Genomic DNA, 17,656 nt, shown 5'->3' with positions numbered 1-17,656 from the left:
GGCTGGGCGGCTGCAGCTGACATATATATATATATACTACAGCAGCCGCCCAGCCCAGGCCCCCAGCACAGCCTGTATAGATACAGTGTATATAATATATATACAGGACAGGTGCTGGGGGCCTGGTCTGGGTGGCTGTTGAAGTATATACACCGCACAGTGCCTCTCCCCTGTATATATACACTGCACAGTACCTCTCCCCTGTATATATACACTGCACAGTACCTCTCCCCTGTATATATACACTGCACAGTACCTCTCCCCTGTATATATACACTGCACAGTACCACTCCCCTCTATATATACACCGCGCAGTACCTCTCCCCTGTATATATACACTGCACAGTACCACTCCCCTCTATATATACTCCGCACAGTACCACTCCTCCTGTCCTGTATATATACACCACACAGTACCTCTCTCCTGTATATATACACTGCACAGTACCACTCGCCTCTATATATACTCCGCACAGTACCTCTCCCCTGTATATATACACCGCACAGTACCACTACTCCTGTCCTGTATATATACACTGCAGAATTTACAATAGCTATCACTCATGTAAGAAGTGAATTATGGCATTGGACTATACCTATATTTCTCTGCTGTATCTGGGCATCATGAATCGTGGTATGTGTTAAAGGGGGGGGGCACTGAGACTCTTTCGCCCGGGACCCTTAAAAACCTGGAACCGGCCCTGCCCATGGAGTATATAGCACAGCCCATGGAGTATATAGCACAGCCCACGGAGTATATAGCACAGCCCACGGAGTATATAGCACAGCCAACGCAGTATATTGCACAGCCCACGTAGTATATTGCACAGCCCGCGTAGTATATTACACAGCCCGCACAGTACCATGCATGCAGTATATAACACAGGCCACGTAGTGTATAACACAGGCCACGTAGTGTATAACACAGGCCACGTAGTGTATAGCACAGCCCACGCAGTATATTGCACAGCCCGCGTAGTACATTGCACAGCCCGCGCACTATATTGCACAGCCCGCGCAATACAGTGCACAGCCCGCGCAGTACATTGCACAGCCCGCGCAGTACATTGCACAGCCCGCGCAGTACGTTGCACAGCCCGCGCAGTACGTTGCACAGCCCGCGTAGTATATAGCACAGCCCATGTAATATATAGCACAGCCCACGCAGTATATTGTACAGCCCACGTACAGCCCACGTAATATATTGCACAGCCCACGCAGTATATAGCAATGTGGGCACCACATCCCTGTTAAAAAAAAGAATTAAAATAAAAAATAGTTATATACTCACCTTCCGTTGGCCCCCGGATCGAAGCGGTTACCGACGCTCCTCGTGCGCTCCAGTCTGAAAAGTGCATTGCGGTCTCGCGAGACTGCTACGTCATCATCTTGCGAGACAGCAATGCATGGAGCGGTCACTGGGGCATCGCGAGGAGCGGGAGAGGCCTGTTCCTGATCCGGGGGGGGGGGGGGATGGCGACGGACGGTGAGTATCTAACTATTTTTTATTTTTTTTAACATTAGATCTTTTTACTATTGATGCTGCATAGGTAGCATGAATAGTAAAAAGTTGGTCGCACAGGGTTAATAGCAGCGTTAACCGAGTGCGTTACACCGCGGTCAACGCTGCCATTAACCCTGTGTGAGCGCTGACTGGACGGGATTATGGAGCGGGCACTGACTGCAGGGAGGAAGTAGCGGCCATTTTTCCACCGGACTGTGCCCGTTGCTGATTGGTCGTGGCTGTTTTGCCACGACCAATCAGCGACTTGGATTTCCATCACAGACAGAGGCCGCGACCAATGAATATCCGTGACTGACAGACAGAAAGACAGACAGAAAGACAGACAGACGGAAGTGACCCTTAGAGAATTATATAGTAGAAGAGAAAAGTCAGGCGGCCGTATAACTTGGACGGGGCTTGCATCACAATCCTCGGACTGGCTGGCCGCTCTCCCGACCTGAGAGTGGCAGTTGCCTAGAAATAAATGCTGTTATGCTCGGGAGAGCCGCTGGACAGTCCGAGCATTGCTTTGTGATCCCTGTCTGACTCTTCCTTTAGGATGCTTTAGCACAGCAGCCTGTTGTGAATTCTGTTGTCGAACTCCCTCCTGTGGTCATGAATGGTACTTCGGCGAGTTCTGTCCATGGACTCCCTCTGGTGGCTGTGAGTGAAGCTGCTGCTTCTGAGGTTCCTTACACAGGTGACATGGTTTATCCTTTGGTTGGCTGCTCTATTTAACTCCACTCAGATTGTTACTCCTTGCCAGCTGTCAATGTTCCTGCATTTGTTCAGTTCGCTCTTGGATCTTTCTGGTGACCCATCTTCTCCAGCAGAAGCTAAGTTCCTGATAGTTATTATTTGTTCATTGTTTCCTTGTCCAGCTGGTTATCATGATTTTGTCTTGCTAGCTGGAAGCTCTGGGATGCAGAGTGGCATCTCCGCACCGTTAGTCGGTGCGGAGGTCTTTTTGCACACTCTGCGTGGTCTTTTGTAGTTTTTGTGCTGATCGCAAAGATACCTTTCCTATCCTCTGTCTATTTAGTAAGTCTGGCCTCCCTTTGCTGAAACCGGTTTCATTTCTGCGTTTGTGACTTTCATCTTTACTCACAGTCAATATATGTGGGGGGCTGCCTTTTCCTTTGGGGAATTTCTCTGAGGCAAGGTAGGCTTTATTTTCTATCTCTAGGGCTAGCTAGCTCTTAGGCTGTGAAGAGGCGTCTAGGGAGAGTCAGGAACGCTCCACGGCTATTTCTAGTTGTTGTGATAGGATTAGGGCCTGCGGTCAGCAGAGCTCCCACATCCCAGAGCTTGTCCTGTGTGAGTTTAACTATCAGGTCATGCTGGGTGCTCCTAACCACCAGGTCATAACAGTACAGCTGGCCAAAAAGTATTAATGCATCTCAATAGAGGGATAAGAGAAGCTCTGAGACCATTTTTTTTCTTTGCACTGTGTTTTGTCTATCTTTTCCCCTAAACCTTTGGGTGGTTCAGGACACAGGTGTAGGTATGGATATTCAAGGTCTGTCCTCTTGTGTGGATCATCTCACTGCAAGGGTACAAAACATTCAAGATTTTGTGGTTCAGAATCCTATGTTAGAGCCTAGAATTCCTATTCCTGATTTATTTTCTGGGGATAGATCTAAGTTTCTGAATTTCAAAAATAATTGTAAACTGTTTCTAGCTTTGAAATCCCGCTCCTCTGGTGACCCCGTTCAACAAGTAAAAATCATTATTTCTTTGTTGCGTGGTGACCCTCAAGACTGGGCATTTTCCCTTGCGCCAGGAGATCCTGTATTGCGTGATGTTGATGTGTTTTTTCTGGTGCTTGGATTGCTTTATGATGAACCAAATTCAGTGGATCAGGCAGAGAAAATCTTGCTGGCTTTGTGTCAGGGTCAGGATGAAGCGGAGGTGTACTGTCAGATGTTTAGAAAGTGGTCTGTGCTTACTCAGTGGAATGAGTGTGCCCTGGCGACAATTTTTTTGATAGGGTCTTTCTGAAGCCCTTAAGGATGTCATGGTGGGATTTCCCACGCCTGCTGGTCTGAATGAGTCTATGTCCTTGGCCATTCAGATCGATCGGCGCTTGCGTGAGCGCAAAGCTGTGCACCATCTGGCGGTATTCTCTGAGCATAGGCCTGAGCCTATGCAGTGTGATAGGACTTTGACCAGAGCTGAACGGCAAGAACACGGACGTCGGAATGGGCTGTGTTTTTACTGTGGTGAATCCACTCATGCTAAGCGCACTAAGCAGTTCGCTAGGTCTGCCACCATTGGTACAGTACAGTCTAAATTTCTTTTGTCCGTTACTCTGATTTGCTCTCTGTCGTCCTATTCTGTTATGGCATTTGTGGATTCAGGCGCTGCCCTGAATTTGATGGACTTGGAGTTTACCAGGCGCTGTGGTTTTTTCTTGGAGCCCTTGCAGTATCCTATTCCATTGAGAGGAATTGATGCTACGCCGTTGGCCAAGAATAAGCCTCAGTACTGGACTCAATTGACCATGTGCATGGCTCCTGCACATCAGGAGGATATTCACTTTTTGGTGTTGCATAATCTGCATGATGTGGTCGTTTTGGGGTTGCCATGGCTACAGGTCCATAATCCAGTGTTAGATTGGAAATCTATGTCTGTGTCCGGCTGGGGTTGTCAGGAGGTACATGGTGATGTTCCATTATTGTCAATTTCGCCTTCCACTCCTTCTGAAGTCCCTGAGTTTTTATCAGATTACCGGGATGTATTTCAAGAGCCCAAATCCGGTGCCCTACCTCCTCATAGGGATTGCGATTGTGCTATTAATTTGATTCCTGGTAGTAAGTTTCCTAAGGGCCGTCTGTTTAATTTATCTGTGCCAGAGCACGCCGCTATGCGGAGTTATATTAAGGAATCCTTGGAGAAGGGTCATATTCGCCCGTCGTCGTCACCATTGGGAGCAGGGTTCTTTTTTGTGGCCAAGAAGGATGGCTCTTTGAGACCTTGTATTGATTACCGCCTTCTTAATAAGATCACAGTCAAATTTCAGTATCCTTTGCCGCTGCTGTCTGATTTGTTTGCTCGGATTAAGGGGGCTAGTTGGTTCACCAAGATAGATCTTCGAGGGGCGTATAATCTTGTGCGAATTAAACAGGGCGATGAATTGAAAACAGCATTTAATACGCCCGAGGGCCATTTTGAGTACCTGGTTATGCCATTCGGGCTTTCTAATGCTCCATCTGTGTTTCAGTCCTTTATGCATGACATCTTTCAAAGAGTACCTGGATAGATTCATGATTGTATATTTGGATGACATTTTGGTCTTTTCAGATGATTGGGAGTCTCATGTGAAGCAGGTCAGAATGGTGTTCCAGGTCCTTCGTGCGAATTCCTTGTTTGTGAAGGGGTCAAAGTGTCTTTTTGGAGTTCAGAAGGTTTCATTTTTGGGTTTCATTTTTTCCCCTTCTACTATCGAGATGGACCCTGTTAAAGTTCAGGCCATTTATGATTGGACTCAGCCGACATCTGTGAAGAGCCTGCAGAAGTTCCTGGGCTTTGCTAATTTTTACCGTCGCTTCATCGCTAATTTTTCTAGTATTGCTAAACCGTTGACTGATTTGACCAAGAAACGTGCTGATGTGGTTAATTGGTCCTCTGCGGATGTAAAGGCTTTTCAGGAGTTGAAGCGTCGTTTTTCTTCTGCCCCTGTGTTGTGCCAGCCAGATGTTTCGCTCCCGTTTCAGGTCGAGGTTGATGCTTCTGAGATTGGAGCAGGGGCTGTTTTGTCGCAAAGAAGTTCTGATGGCTCGGTGATGAAACCATGTGCCTTCTTTTCTAGAAAATTCTCGCCTGCTGAGCGCAATTATGATGTTGGCAATCGAGAGTTGTTGGCCATGAAGTGGGCATTCGAGGAGTGGCGACATTGGCTTGAAGGAGCTAAACATCGCGTGGTGGTCTTGACGGATCACAAGAATTTGACTTATCTCGAGTCTGCCAAACGGTTGAATCCTAGACAGGCTCGATGGTCGCTCTTTTTCTCCCGTTTTGATTTTGTGGTTTCATACCTTCCGGGATCTAAGAATGTGAAGGCTGATGCCCTGTCAAGGAGTTTTGTGCCTGACTCTCCGGGTGTTCCGGAGCCGGCGGGTATTCTTAAAGAGGGGGTAATTTTGTCTGCCATCTCCCCTGATTTGCGGCGCGTGCTGCAGAAGTTTCAGGCTGATAGACCTGACCGTTGTCCAGCGGAGAGACTGTTTGTCCCTGATAGATGGACTAGTAGAGTTATCTCTGAGGTTCATTGTTCGGTGTTGGCTGGTCATCCTGGAATCTTTGGTACCAGAGATTTGGTGGCTAGATCCTTTTGGTGGCCTTCTTTGTCACGGGATGTGCGTTCTTTTGTGCAGTCCTGTGGGACTTGTGCTCGGGCTAAGCCCTGCTGTTCTCGTGCCAGTGGGTTGCTTTTGCCCTTGCCGGTCCCGAAGAGGCCCTGGACGCATATTTCCATGGATTTTATTTCTGATCTCCCTGTTTCTCAGAGGATGTCGGTCATTTGGGTGGTTTGTGATCGCTTCTATAAGATGGTCCATTTGGTACCCTTGTCTAAATTGCCTTCCTCCTCTGATTTGGTGCCATTGTTTTTCCAGCATGTGGTTCGTTTGCATGGCATTCCAGAGAACATCGTCTCGGACAGAGGTTCCCAGTTTGTTTCGAGGTTTTGGCGGTCCTTTTCTGCTAAGATGGGCATTGATTTGTCTTTTTCTTCGGCTTTCCATCCTCAGACTAATGGCCAAACCGAACGAACTAATCAGACTTTGGAAACATATCTGAGATGCTTTGTTTCTGCTGATCAGGATGATTGGGTGTCCTTCTTGCCTTTGGCTGAGTTCGCCATTAATAATCGGGCCAGCTCGGCTACTTTAGTTTCTCCTTTTTTCTGTAATTCTGGTTTCCATCCTCGTTTCTCTTCAGGGCAGGTTGAGCCTTCGGACTGTCCTGGTGTGGATACGGTGGTGGACAGGTTGCAGCAGATTTGGACTCATGTGGTGGACAATTTGACATTGTCCCAGGAGAAGGCTCAACGTTTCGCTAACCGCCGGTGCTGTGTTGGTCCCCGACTTCGTGTTGGGGATTTGGTTTGGTTGTCATCTCGTCATGTTCCTATGAAGGTTTCCTCTCCTAAATTTAAGCCTCGTTTCATTGGGCCATATAAGATTTCTGAAGTTCTTAATCCTGTGTCATTTCGTTTGGACCTTCCAGCTTCTTTTGCCATCCATAATGTGTTCCATAGGTCGTTGTTGCGGAGATACGTGGCGCCTATGGTTCCCTCCGTTGATCCTCCTGCCCCGGTGTTGGTCGAGGGGGAGTTGGAGTATGTGGTGGAGAAGATTTTGGATTCTCGTGTTTCGAGACGGAAACTCCAGTACCTGGTCAAGTGGAAGGGTTATGGTCAGGAAGATAATTCCTGGGTTTTTGCCTCTGATGTTCATGCTGCTGATCTAGTTCGTGCCTTTCATTTGGCTCATCCTGATCGGCCTGGGGGCTCTGGTGAGGGTTCGGTGACCCCTCCTCAAGGGGGGGTACTGTTGTGAATTCTGTTGTCGAACTCCCTCCTGTGGTTATGAATGGTACTTCGGCGAGTTCTGTCCATGGACTCCCTCTGGTGGCTGTGAGTGAAGCTGCTGCTTCTGAGGTTCCTTACACAGGTGACGTGGTTTATCCTTTGGTTGGCTGCTCTATTTAACTCCACTCAGATCGTTACTCCTTGCCAGCTGTCAATGTTCCTGCATTTGTTCAGTTCGCTCTTGGATCTTTCTGGTGACCCGTCTTCTCCAGCAGAAGCTAAGTTCCTGATAGTTATTATTTGTTCATTGTTTCCTTGTCCAGCTGGTTATCATGATTTTGTCTTGCTAGCTGGAAGCTCTGGGATGCAGAGTGGCATCTCCGCACCGTTAGTCGGTGCGGAGGTCTTTTTGCACACTCTGCGTGGTCTTTTGTAGTTTTTGTGCTGATCGCAAAGATACCTTTCCTATCCTCTGTCTATTTAGTAAGTCTGGCCTCCCTTTGCTGAAACCGGTTTCATTTCTGCGTTTGTGACTTTCATCTTTACTCACAGTCAATATATGTGGGGGGCTGCCTTTTCCTTTGGGGAATTTCTCTGAGGCAAGGTAGGCTTTATTTTCTATCTCTAGGGCTAGCCAGCTCTTAGGCTGTGAAGAGGCGTCTAGGGAGAGTCAGGAACGCTCCACGGCTATTTCTAGTTGTTGTGATAGGATTAGGGCCTGCGGTCAGCAGAGCTCCCACATCCCAGAGCTTGTCCTGTGTGAGTTTAACTATCAGGTCGTGCCGGGTGCTCCTAACCACCAGGTCATAACAGCAGCCATGCTGAAGCAAGACCTGTGCTTCCCCTTTACTTATGGACATAAATACCCATAGTGCCTTCTGTTTCGTAAAATGAGCTGCTTTCTACTTTGGCATTGATGAGAAATCTTTAGGATAGGCCAGTATCAGACTGGCAAGCTTCCAGATGCCTGGCACCCTCATCGCACAGCTCTGGCCAGATGTAGACTGAGTACACAGTGGAACACCAACCGCTCCATACACTATTTAGCAGCCACTCCTATTCATGTGTATAGGGGTTGATCATCACTACACTACCTGGGACCTGCCACTAAACAGTATCCAGAGCTGTGACATACCACTCTCTATTCAGTTTACATCCGGCCACTACTGAGAAGGCAAGTTGATCAATGGGTGCGCCTGTTGTCAGACCATTACCAATGTGTTATAGTCATGTCATATTCAAGGGATAGGTTATCAATATCATGGTAGTTGACAATCTATTCCAATTTTTGGCATTGGAGGTCTTTTCCTCAGCAGAACCTCATTCACACCTAGAACTATGCAAATTACAACTGAGTTTTAGTAACTGTTTTTCAAAGTTGGAAAGTTTCCTAAATAACCAGACTACCTTTTTGTTTCAGGGATGCTCATAAGTGTGTCAAACATTTAAATCCAACCTTTTCAGATTCAATAAACTTACACTGCGGCACCAAAACATTCAAACATGAAACATGAAAATTGAACTGCATTACTACATTAGAAATATGAAAAAATTAGAGCATTTAGCGTCTAAATTGGCCAATTTATGTGTACCTGGTAGCCACATTAAGGCATCTCTCGTTTACCAGGACCTAGATCTTCCTTTCCTTGCTGAGAATAAACATCTTCATCTGAATGGGAACCTACTGTGAATCATCTTCTTAGACTAAAATCTCTCTGTGGAGGAGTAATGGAGCTGCTGCGATTAAAACACCTGTGGAGTATATACTCGAGTATAGGCCGAGATCTTCAGCCCACTTTTTTGGGCTGAAAGTAACCCTCTCGGCTTATACTCAAGTCATACCCAGGGGTCTGCAGGGGAGGGGGAGCAGAACTATAATCATACTCACCTGCTCCTGGCGCGGTCCCTGCAAGTCCTTGGTTCCCCGGCACCGGCAGCTTCTTCCTGTAGTGAGCGGTCACATGGTACCGCTCATTACAGTAATGAATATGGACCCGACTCCACTCCCATAGGGGTGGAGCCGCATATTCATTACTGTAATGAGCGGTACCATGTGACCGCTCACTACAGGAATAAGCTGCCGGCGCCGGGGAACAGACGTGCAGGGAAGCACCAGGAGCAGGTGAGTATGGCGGGGCAGTGTGCGATATTCACCTCCTCCCCGTTCCACCGTTGGCGCCGCTGAGTCTTCTGCGTCCTCTGCAGTGACGTGCAGGTCAGAGGGCACGGTGATGCGATCAGTGCGCCTCGCCCTCTGCCTGAAAAGTCAGTGCAGAGGACGGGGAAGACACAGCGGCGGTCGGCGGTGGAACGGGAAAGGTGAGTATAGCAAGTGCCGGGGGCCTGAGAGGTGAGTATGTCATTTTTTATTTTTTTAATCGCAGCAACAGCACATGGGGCTAATGTCTGTATGGAGCATCTTATGGGGCCATGTGCAGTGTTATATGGGGCAAATATCTGTATGGGGCCATGTGCAGCATTATATGGGGCAAATATCTCTATGGAGCATCTTATGGGGCAAATAACTGTATGGGGCCATGTGCAGCATTATATGGGGCAAATATCTCTATGGAGCATCTTATAGGGACATAATCCACATTTGTGGAGCATTATACGGGGCGAATGTGTCTATGGAGCATCTTATGGGGTCATAATCAACATTTGTGCAGCATTATATGCGGCATATTTTAATATGGAGCATCTTATGGAGCCCATCATAAACTGTATGGAGCATTATATGGGGCATATTTTGTATGGAGCATCTTATGGGGCCATCATGAACTGTATGGAGCATTATGTGGGGCTCCTGATTCAATATGGATATTCAAAAACACAAACTACTGATGTCTCAATTAATTTTACTTTTATTGGTATCTATTTTTATTTTTGAAATTTACCAGTAGCTGCTGCATTTTCCACCCTAGGTTTATACTCAAGTCATTAAGTTTTCCCAGTTTTTTGTGGCAAAATTAAGGGGGTCGGCTTTTACTCGGGTCGGTTTATACTCGAGTATAAACGGTAATTTAAAAAAACTGACCATCACATACAAACATAGACTAAGTGTGAACAGGTGCTGAACCTAGATTCACCAACTCGTATACAGTTAAATAAATAAGGCAGCACACTGCGACGCCAAAACATGCAAACATGAAAATGGAACTGCATTAGAAATATGAAAAAATGAGAGCGTTTAGCGTATAAATTGGCCAATTCATTAAGGTATCTCTCGTATACCAGGACCTAGACTTTCCTTTCCTCGCTGAGAATAAACGCCTCACAGAGAGAGAGATTTTAGTCTAAGAAGAGGATTGACAGTAGGTTCCCATTCAGATGAAGACATTTATTCTCAGCGAGGAAAGGAAAGTCTAGGTCCTGGTATACGAGAGATGCCTTAATGTGGCTACCACGTACACATGAATTGGCCAATTTATTTATTTATGTTTCATGTTTGTATGTTTTGGCGCTGCAGTGTGCTGCCTTATTTATTTAACTGTATACGAGTTGGTGACTCTAGGTTCAGCACCTGTTCACACTTAGTCTATGTTTGGATGTGACAGTCAGTTTTTTTAAATTAGTATTCATTAGCCTTCTGACTGAGCACTCCACCTCTTAGCCACAGGTGTTTTCATCGCAGCAGGACCATTACCCCTCCACAAAGAGAGAGATTTTAGTCTAACAAGAGGATTCACAGTAGGTTCCCATTCAGATGAAGACGTTTATTTTCAGCGAGGAAAAGAAAGTCTAGGTCCTGGTATACGAGAGAAGCCTTAATGTGGCTATCAGGTACACATGAATTGGCCAATTTATACGCTAAACGCTCCCATTTTTTCATATTTCTAATGCAGTAATGCAGTTCCATTTTTTCATATTTCTAATGCAGTAATGCAGTTCAATTTTCATATGTTTCATGTTTGCATGTTTTGGCGCGGCAGTGTGCTGCCTTATTTATTTAACTGTATATGAGTTGGTGTCTCTAGGTTCAGCACCTGTTCACACTTAGTCTATGTTTGGATGTGACGGTCAGTTTTTTAAAATCAATAAACTTACAGATTTGGTTGCCACACATACCGGTTCATTTTCCATATACCGTATATATTCGAGAATAAGCCGACCCGAGTATAAGCCGAGGCACCCAATTTTACCACAAATAACACATATAATTCTCCATAAAGTTGATGATGGCCCCATAAGATGCTCCATACAAAAATATGCCCCATATAATGCTCCATAAAGTTGATGATGGGCCCCATAAGATGCTACATACAAAAATATGCCCTATATAATGCTCCATAACGGGGTCCTCAAGCTACGGCCACATGCGGCCTGCCGAGGACATTTATTCAGCCCCTGGGCCCAGCCGACATTGAACTTCACTACAGTTCAATACCGGCTGGCCCTGTAATTGCGGGTGGAACGACGAAGCGGCGAAGAAAGGCAATGCACGGCCCTCCGTATGCAGCACAGACCACGTGATTTTCATCAAGTCCCCTGCGTGGCCTGATGACGTCGGGTCCGGACTATGCTGCCTATTGGGGACTGTGCTGCCTATCGGGGACTATGCTGCCTATTGGAGACCTGTGCTGCCTATTGGGGACCTGTGCTGCATATTGGGGACTATGCTGCCAATTGTGGACCTGTGCTGCCTATTGGGGACATTTACCTGCCTATTGAGGACTACACTGCCTATTGGGGACCTATGCTGCCTATAGGGGACTATGCTGCCTATTGGGGGCATTTACCTGCCTATTGAGGACTATGCTGCCTATTGGGGATCTGTGCTGCCTGTTGGGGAATATGCTGCCTATTGGGGACATTTACCTGCTTATTGAGGACTATGCTGCCTATTGGGGACATTTACCTGCCTATTGGGGACTATGCTGCCTAGTGGGGACATTTACCTGCCTATTGAGGACTATGCTGCCTATTGGGGACATTTACCTGCCTATCGGGGACTATGCTGCCTATTGTGGACCTGTGCTGCCTATTGGAGGTATTTTACCTGCCTATTGAGGACTATGCTGCCTATTGGGGACCTGTGCTGCCTTTTGGGGACTATGCTGCTTATTGGGGGGATTTACCTTCCTATTGAAGACTGTGCTGCCTATTGGGGACATTTACCTGCCTATTGGGGACTATGCTGCCTATTGGGGACATTTACCTGCCTATTGAAGACTATGCTGCCTATTGGGGACATTTACCTGCTTATTGGGGACTATGCTGCCTATTGGGGACATTTACCTGCCTATTGGAGACTATGCTGCCTATTGGGGACACTTACCTGCCTATTGAGGACTATGCTGCCTATTGGGGACCTATGCTGCCTATTGGGGACATTTACCTGCTTATTGGCGACTATGCTCCTTATTGGGGACATTCACCTGCCTATTGGGACATGTGCTGCCTATTGGGGACATGTACCTACCTATTGGGGACTATGCCGCCTATTGGGGACCAATTTTTGGCATTGGAGGACTTTTCCTCAGCAGAAACTCATTCACACCTAGAACTATGCAAATTACAACTGAGTCTTAGTAACTGTTCTTCAAAGTTGGAAAGTTTCCTAAATAACCAGACTACCTTTATTTCAGGGATGCTCATAAGTGTGTCAAACATTTAAATACAACTTTTTCAGATTCAATAAACTTACAGACTTGGTTGCCACACATACTGGTTCATTTTGCATATGCCATATATAATCGAATATAAGTCGACCTGAGTATAAGCCGTGGCACCCAATTTTATCACAAATAACTGGGAAAATTATTGACTCGAGTATAAGCCTAGGGTGGGAAATGCAGCAGCTACTGGTAAATTTCAAAAATAAAAACAGATGCCAATAAAATTACATTAATTGAGACATGGGCCCTATAAGATGCTCCATACAAAAATATGCCCCATATAATTCTCCATAAAGTTGATGATGGCCCCGTAAGATACTCCATACAAAAATATGCCCCATATAATACTCCATAAAGTTGATGATGGGCCCCATAAGATACTACATACAAAAATATGCCCTATATAATGCTCCATAACAGGGGTCAAGCTATGGCCACATGCGGCCCGCCGAGGACATTTATCCAGCCCCTGTCCCAGCCGACATTGAACTTCACTACAGTTCAATGCCAGCTGGCTCTGTAATTGCGGGTGGAACGACGAGGCGGCGAAGAAAGGCGATGCGCGACCCTCCATATGCAGCACAGACCACATGATTGTCATCAAGCCCCTTGCGCGGCATGATGACGTCACGCCGCTTGTGCCAGAAGAAGACAGAGTTGAGAGGGCGCCTCTTCAGAGCAGCAGAGGACATAGGTGAGTACTGGAATTTTTTATTTTTAAACGCAGGGTCCAGGCTATGCTGCCTATTGGGGACTATGCTGCCTGTTGGGGACTATGCTGCCTATTGGGACCTGTGCTGCCTATTGGGGACTATGCTGCCTATTGGGGACCTGTGCTGCCTATTGGGGACCTGTGCTGCCTATTGGGGACATTTACCTGCCTATTGGGGACCTGTGCTGCCTATTGAGGACTATGCTGCCTATTAGGGACATTTACCTGCCTATTGAGGACCTGTGCTGCCTATTGGGGACCTATGCTACCTATTGGGGACTATGCAACCTATGGGGGACCTATGCTGCCTATTGGGGACTGTCGTGGTTAACACCATGCTGCCAACACTATGTTACGAATCCCAACAATATGTAAGGGATCCCGGGGAGGATATCTTTATTGTCCCCACTACTCACACCAATTTGTCACGAACCGGGGTTGTTTGGATGCCCCTGGTTCCTTCTGAAGGGGATTTATCTATATCCCACTTCGGAACTTGCAGCTCTCTGGCACCCCCCTTCCCCTCTTGTCAGACTAGGTACTGCACCTATGGTAATTAGTCGCCAGAAAGGCTGCCTGCTATGTACTGGCTATTGGGCACGCTACAGCGTGCCACCAGCACCGATTAACGGGTCTGGAGCCAACCCAAATCAGTAGCGTAATTCACCTCAGAGGACACACAGTCGTATAAAGCATGAAGATACAAGCTAGTAAAATTATATATTTTACTCCATAAAAGATAAGCCGTATTTACAAAATATTAAAAAGATATTATAAAGAAGACGAATCAGGTGTACATCGAAATGACAAATAAAAAGGATTAAAACAGAAATTAACACTCACATATTGCTTAGAATCAGATCATTCGAGGCTAACCATGCTGGTGGGAGGAGCCAGACGTCACATTGCATTGAGGCTCTTGTTGCAGCAGCTTCCTAGGTCAGAATGAAGGCTGGGCTGAGTGCAGTAAAGGTACCGTCACACTCAGCAACTTTTGAATGATAACGATAGCGATCCGTGACGTTGCAGCGTCCTGGATAGCGATCTCGTTGTGTTTGACACGCAGCAGCGATTTGGATCCTGCTGTGACATCGCTGGTCGGAGCTAGGCCAGAACTTTATTTCGTCGCTGGATGTGTTCACTGGTAACCAGGGTAAATATCGGGTTACTAAGCACAGGGCCGCGCTTAGTAACCCGATATTTACCCTGGTTACCATTGTAAATGTAAAAAAAAAAACCCACTACATACTCACATTCCGGTGTCTGTCACGTCCCTCGCCGTCAGCTTCCCGCACTGACTGTGAGCGCCGGCCGTAAAGCCGGTGACGTCACCGCTGTGCTCTGCTTTACGGCCGGCCGGCGCTCACAGTCAGTGCAGGAAGCTGACGGCAAGGGACGTGACAGACACCGGAATGTATGTAGTGTTTTTTTTTTTTTTTTTACATTTACAATGGTAACCAGGGTAAACATCGGGTTACTAAGCGCGGCCCTGCACCCTCCCGTAGCTGCCAGGGTGCACATTTTGGTAAGAAAACTTATAACAATCATAGCTGGGCTTGAGAACCTAGCAGAATAATGGCACACACATCACTCATCTTAGGCTACTTTGACACTAGCGTTTTTTGATGTACGTCGCAATGCGTCATTTTGGAGTAAAAACGCATACTGCAAAGTTGCCCGCAGGATGCGTTTTTTTCTCCATAGACTTTCATTAGCGACGCATTGCGACGTATCGTCACACGTCGCATCCATTGTGCAACGGATGCGTCGTGTTTTGGCGGACCGTCAGCACAAAAAATGTTCCATGTAACGTTTTTTGGTGCGTCGAGTCCACCATTTCCGACCATGCATGCGCGGCCGGAACTCCGCTCCCTCTTCCCCGGACCTTATAATGGGGCAGCGGATGCGTTGTAAAACTGCATCCGGTGCCCACGTTGTTCTTTTTTTCGCAATTTGCATCGGTACATCGGGCCGACGCTAGTGTGAAAGTAGCCTTATATTGAAATTAGCTTTCTAGTGATTCCAAACTCGGACTAGCTATTCCACACGGTTCAGGAGAAATCCATTTCTCAGGTTCTTTTGGTGCTAGAATTTAGCAAAAGGCGGTGTAGCGAAGCTCTATCAAAGCACGTTCCAAATATGTATGTCATATTTCTATCATACACTGGTGTCGCATTATGGCTTCTTTAATATCTCCCCCACATACAGCAAGCACATGGGTTTTTAGACAAAGACATTCCTTGCTAACTAACATTCCTACAGGAGAGAGTGTAGTGTTTGAATTACACACATAGCAGCAGGCAGAAGCGTGTGTCTTGTAAAGCTAGGCAGACTAAAACATGGCATATTCACATTATCGTGACAGGGACATTTGCCTGCCTATTGGGGACTATGCTGCCTATTGGGGACATTTACGGTACCTGCCTATTGGGAATATTTGCCTGCCTATTGGGGACTATGCTGCCTTTTGGGGACATTTACCTGCCTATTGGGGACTATATATAGCCGGAGAAACAAGGAACAATGGTGGAACAATTACCACCAAAAATAGTCATAAAAATGACACATAAACAGACAAAGAGACAGGAAAAACCCCAGGGACACCAATTGATAAAGCGGTGGATTGAACACGCGAAACGCGCGTCAGGGTCATCTAACACCGGCCCAGTGTCCCTTTACCTTTGCCCGTGGTAAGTGTTCTCCCTCCTTAGGGTTTTTTTTTGTGATCGGATGTAGTGATTTGACTATCCCCTCCTTTGTAGGAAGTCTCCTTACCATAAGCTATACTACTGCACAAGCACTTTAATACTATTAATAATCGGGCAGTTGCAATTAGTGTCCCTGTGGTTTTTCCTGTTGGCTTTATTGTTGGACTTTCAATAAAATATATATCTTTTTACTTAAATATATCTGTTGACTCATATATATATATATTTATATTACACACACACACTTTGGAGTGGGTATCTATCTAATGGGTTACTTATAGCCCTGGTTTTGGCATGAAGATGTCACTGAGGTATTTGTGCTTGCTATTGGGGACTATGCTGCCTATTGGGGACTCTCACACCACACCAGTCTGAGCCTGAGGTAAAAGCGGAGTTCCGCCAATATGGGCACTGGGGAGGCTTAACGGATATGGACTGAACAGACTGCATTGATGGGCAGTGCAGTCTCTATGTCTCTGTGTGGGCGATTTTTATTGCTGGTATATTGTTTTTGTAGCGCTGTATTTATATTGGCATTTTACTAATAGCAATTTGGAATCCCTAAGAAACAATGATATCAAGAAAGAGAACAATTGCTTCACCGGACATTGACCATCTCATTAGCCAAAAGCAGACCCATAGTTCCCATTGAAATACCAGTAAGTTTGTTTATTTAACGTTACTTGTTCTTCATTTTAAATATTGTACAGTGGGGCAAAAAAGTATTTAGTCAGTCAGCAATAGTGCAAGTTCCACCACTTAAAAAGATGAGAGGCGTCTGTAATTTACATCATAGGTAGACCTCAACTATGGGAGACAAACTGAGAAAAAAAAATCCAGAAAATCACATTGTCTGTTTTTTTAACATTTTATTTGCATATTATGGTGGAAAATAAGTATTTGGTCAGAAACAAACAATCAAGATTTCTGGCTCTCACAGACCTGTAACTTCTTCTTTAAGAGTCTCCTCTTTCCTCCACTCATTACCTGTAGTAATGGCACCTGTTTAAACTTGTTATCAGTATAAAAAGACACCTGTGCACACCCTCAAACAGTCTGACTCCAAACTCCACTATGGTGAAGACCAAAGAGCTGTCGAAGGACACCAGAAACAAAATTGTAGCCCTGCACCAGGCTGGGAAGACTGAATCTGCAATAGCCAACCAGCTTGGAGTGAAGAAATCAACAGTGGGAGCAATAATTAGAAAATGGAAGACATACAAGACCACTGATAATCTCCCTCGATCTGGGGCTCCACGCAAAATCCCACCCCGTGGGGTCAGAATGATCACAAGAACGGTGAGCAAAAATCCCAGAACCACGCGGGGGGACCTAGTGAATGAACTGCAGAGAGCTGGGACCAATGTAACAAGGCCTACCATAAGTAACACACTACGCCACCATGGACTCAGATCCTGCAGTGCCAGACTTGTCCCACTGCTTAAGCCAGTACATGTCCGGGCCCATCTGAAGTTTGCTAGAGAGCATGTGGATGATCCAGAGGAGTTTTGGGAGAATGTCCTATGGTCTGATGAAACCAAACTGGAACTGTTTGGTAGAAATACAACTTGTCGTGTTTGG

The sequence above is a fragment of the Ranitomeya imitator genome, chromosome 2, assembly GCF_032444005.1.
Source record: "Ranitomeya imitator isolate aRanImi1 chromosome 2, aRanImi1.pri, whole genome shotgun sequence".
Taxonomy (NCBI): domain Eukaryota; kingdom Metazoa; phylum Chordata; class Amphibia; order Anura; family Dendrobatidae; genus Ranitomeya; species Ranitomeya imitator.
This window is presented reverse-complemented; position numbering follows the sequence as displayed.